The sequence below is a fragment of the Nannobrachium achirus genome, assembly GCF_963921795.1.
Source record: "Nannobrachium achirus genome assembly, chromosome: 11".
NCBI classification, from domain to species: domain Eukaryota; kingdom Metazoa; phylum Chordata; class Actinopteri; order Myctophiformes; family Myctophidae; genus Nannobrachium; species Nannobrachium achirus.
In genome coordinates, this window is record NC_137820.1 from 11542988 (window position 1) to 11547593 (window position 4606).

Below are 4606 nucleotides of genomic sequence, written 5' to 3' on the forward strand. Positions count from 1 at the left end.
CACAGCTGTGACGTGACAGTTTGTTTGTTTTAGGTTTTAGCGTTTAACTTTTACACTTGAATAATGAAGCGTGTGTATCCATCTGGACACGATAAGAAAAAGAAGAAAAAGCGTCAAACAGAACTGCGGCAGCAGCAATCAGGTAAATAAAGGTTCAACTTGCACTGTGTGTTGTTTCTCATCCACGTTGTTGCATGCTGGCGTTTGTTGTGTAATCTGACCTTTCTCATCATCACTTGCTGCCTGTCTCGTCTGACTCGCTGCAGTTAGCGACTACAGTTGTGATTTTGTTTGGTTGTATTTTTAGGTCCAGTTTGTTTGTTGTTGGTGCTGCAGCTGCTGCTGCTGCTGGTTCTTAATTGTGAATGTGAGATTGTGAGGTGTGTGTGTATGCACAGACAGTGCACTGCAGACAGTGGTATAAAGTAACTAAGTACTTAAGTACAATTTTAGGTATTTGTAGCTACTTTACTTGTGTATTTTTCGTACTTCTACTTCTACTCCACTACATCTCTTGGATCCAAATATTGTACTTTTACTCCACCACTACACAATAATTTGAAAACTAGTTACTTTGTTTGCAGACATTAATTGTAATATTATATTAATATATTATATTATATTTAGCCCTATGTTTTACTTTGGGATTTGAGAATAGTTGATCTACAAGCTCGTAGATCTGCTATTTTCAAACATTTTGTACTTTTACTGTTGGTTTGGTACTTTTTGAAGTAAATGTTGATGACAACACTTTCATACTTTTACTCAAGAATTGGCTTACATGCAGTGATCCAATATTAGTCAGTAGGATTTAGCATTTTTAAGAAAGAAGCTGTTTTGTTTAGATAACAACTCTTAAACTTACACTACACCCCTGTAACTGTCATAACTACCCTACGCCACTGGACATTACAACAGTCTAATCCTAATGTTAATATTCCTCTAATTCTACCTTCAAACAGCCCAAATTTTTCGCCGCCGCCCTATCGGGCGGCGGCACATACCACGCGCCAAGGCCCCCAAAAAATAATCGTGCTTAGGGCCCCCATGGGGCCAGAAACGGCTCTGCGACGCACGCACGCACGCACGCACACAAATGGGGTACCAGGATAATAATGTATGTACTATTGAGTGTGCCACAATGAATTAGCAGCACAATAAATGTGGTCTAACCAGGTGATAGTAATTGAAAGCCTGAATGACTGTTGACCTCATCTACCACGCTGTAATAAACCTCCTCCTGCCTCAGTCAGGCCTATTAGGGCTCATTTCACTGGGGGCAGTAGTTATGAAAGCACTACTGTACTGAAACATCAGTCACCTGGTAGCAGCAGTCTAGAATTACACTACAACACCAAGTCTTTACGTTACAGCTGTGCTTCTAAACCTTTTGTGGAAAGAGTTTCAGCAAATGTTGATTTTAATGATCAATCAACAAATTGTTGCGAACGAAGGTCGCAGTATACCATGAGAAATGTCGCAGCTTGTCTCCGTCTGTCTGTCTGTCTGTCTGTGTCAGTAAGTCATTCAGTCAGTACAATTTGTTACAGTCTATTGGTTCCCTTGTCACTGTGACATCACTATGACATCATGCTCTGATGTCACTTTGATGTCAGGGGAACCACTCTTAACAGAGTGGGTTTGCTGCTCTGACATCAAGCTGGACAATACCATTTTCAGGCTTCTGATACGGTCTGTAGCGGAAATAACTTAGCGTCATAAGGCGTCCAGACGGGCCCGGCTCCACTGCTGGGGGGCTTTGCCCCCTGAGTTGCAAGTTAGGCCCCCTCAGTTTATATTCTATGTAAATTTTAAAGTCAAGAAAAAATATGAAACACAGTTTCAATACTGTTAATTATCTGATGATTATTATCAGCAGCTGGCAGCAGCGCAGCTCCCGTAATCCCCAATTTAAAATCACCTAAAACACAGGCAGCAGCACCATGGACAGAGCTGTGTTCCTCTTCCGTTCGCGGGAAATAGACAAAACGCGCAAAATGAATCCGAACAAAAAACAGTTCGCAGGGTAAAGATGGACATCAGAAAGTGGTTTAGTAAAAAATAAAGAAGACAGTGCGACGGCAAATAGGCTTAGCCTTGCCCTCTAGCAGCCGGATTTCTCGTTTAATGAAGGGATCTGTCTGGAATAGCCTATGCAGTGATTACTGATTCTGCCTTTTGTTTTCATGTTGTGAGTTTAGTAGGCAATTGGTTATAGTTCTAATGCCAACAGGAGCCTTCACTGAAACGACATGCATGACATGCGTGACTGCGTCCATCAAGGAACATAATATGAAATTCTTACTATGGAAGGAATAGAACTATATCAACTTGACTAGTAAAAGTGTTGCAATTTAGCTGGCTAATTTCACCTGCTGGTTTTAGGGTGGGGGGGTGGGGGGGGGGGAGCCGGGCCTGCGTCCAGAACACACAATTGGAAACTCCGGCGCCGCACCTCCCTTGGCTTAGTTTAAAATGTGTTTAGTTTGGAACTTTGGTATAGTGCTTTTTTTCCAAACAGGATCACACAGCTCAGTTTCAAACAAAGACACGAATGAGTAAGTGAATGAAAGAAAAAATAAAACCAGAAGAAAGAAGGAACCTGTGACTTTTTTTCTTGAAGCTCTAAATAGAACACCAAGGAGAGAGAAGTGGTTACAGTTTAGGTGCCTGATCTGATCTTCAAAGGCAATCTGATTTGATCTGAGCTGATACACTGGGGGGCTTGCAGATTCTTTTTTTTTTCTTCACATTTTGATGTGAATAAAGGATGACTTGGAAACCCGGAAAAACTCCAAACAAAACCACTTCTGTCCACTTATCCTGTAAAACGTAATTTGCTGAAGAACACCACTTGTACTGTCGGCAGTGCGCGTGGCGCGCAGCACTCAATTCTCAGCGGAGCAGTCAGTGGCTCTGCATTAAACATAACTGACGTTGTGAATAGAAAATGAGAGAGGGAGATAGACAAAGAGAGAGAGAGAGTGTGTGGGGGGAGGGGGTGCGTGGCGGAGTGCTTGACGGCCATCATAAACAAGATAAATGTGGACATGCAGTGTACAGTGAGCTTGTGTGAACATGTGAACTTAAATGGCTGTTTGAAGATGGTACTGTATGCTTGTGGGTGAGGGTGAATGTGTTTGTGTATGGGGAGAGGGGGCTAGGCTTGCTTCATATTTATTATTCCATATTCACGATTTTTTTTGTAAAAAGAATTGTGTTTGACCATATTATCGTCCAAATGTAACTTTAAACCTAGAAGACAACATAATAACGCATCATGAAATTTAAAAAAAAAAATAACCACACTGTCACTGAGGCGGAACTGAGTTACATACAGACTACAGACCAGTTGCTTTGACCTCACAGGTCATGAAGGTCCTTGAGCGACTGGTACTGAACAACCTGGGACCAAAAGTTAGTGAACACCTGGACCCCCTTCAGTTAGCTTATCAGGCCAACATCGGGGTCGATGACGCCATCACCTACATGCTCAACAAGGCCCTCACCCACCTCGAAGATCTGGGCTGCACAGTCAGAATCATGTTTTTTTTACTTCTCCAGCGCCTTCAACACTATCCAGCCTCTTCTGCTTGCAGAGAAGCTTGCACTGATGGGGGTGGAAAGGGGCCTGGTTGCATGGATTACGGACTGTACCTCTCGGGCAGACCACAGTACGTGAGGCTGCAGAACTGTAGATCTGATGTGCTGGTGAGCAATACGGGTGCCCCGCAGGGTACTGTACTCTCTCCTTTCCTGTTCACTCTCTACACTTCTGATTTCCGCTTCAACTCCAAGACCTGTCATCTACAGAAGTTCTCAGATGATACCGTGGTGATCAGCCAGATCTCTGGTGATAACACAACTGAGCATGATGGTGTGGTGAAGGACTTTGTGCGGTGGAGCGAGGCCAACCATCTCCGGCTTAATGCTAGCAAGACCAAGGAGATGGTCGTGGACTTTCGTACGTCTAATCGTGTACCTCCGGTGCCTAGCACCATAAACGGAGAGGTGGTGGAGTTTGTGGACAACTACAAATTCCTTGGGATGCACCTGAACAGCTCTTTGGACTGGTCCGACAACGCTGAGGCGATCCTCAGCAAGGGGAAGAGCAGACTGTTCCTCCTGAGAAGACTGAGATTGTTTGGCGTGTGCAACAAGATGCTTCAGATGTTCTACCAGTCAGTTATGGCTAATGTTCTCTTTTTTGGAATATCTTGCTGGGGGGGCAACAACAAACCGGGCGACACTGCCAACCTCAACAGACTGGTGAGGAAGGCGGGCTCTGTCGTTCGGTCCTCCTTACAGGGGGTGGAGGAAATAGCCAGGGTGCGTACAGCTAGGAAGCTGGTCGCCATCTTGGAGAACTCCTCCCATCCCCTCTACCCTGAGATCTTCGGTTACTGGAGTAAGAGAGGAAACAACCGTTTCCGCTACCCAGGACGGAGGTGCGAGAGACTTGGAAAGTCCGTTGTGCTGGTCGCTCTCAAGCAATACAACGAGACTCATGATGGTCGCTTGCCTAGGCCTAATAGGATTACCTAGGACAACTGTTACCTTGCACTACTGGAACAAAAGTTGTACTGACTCTGACCTCTAACGTACT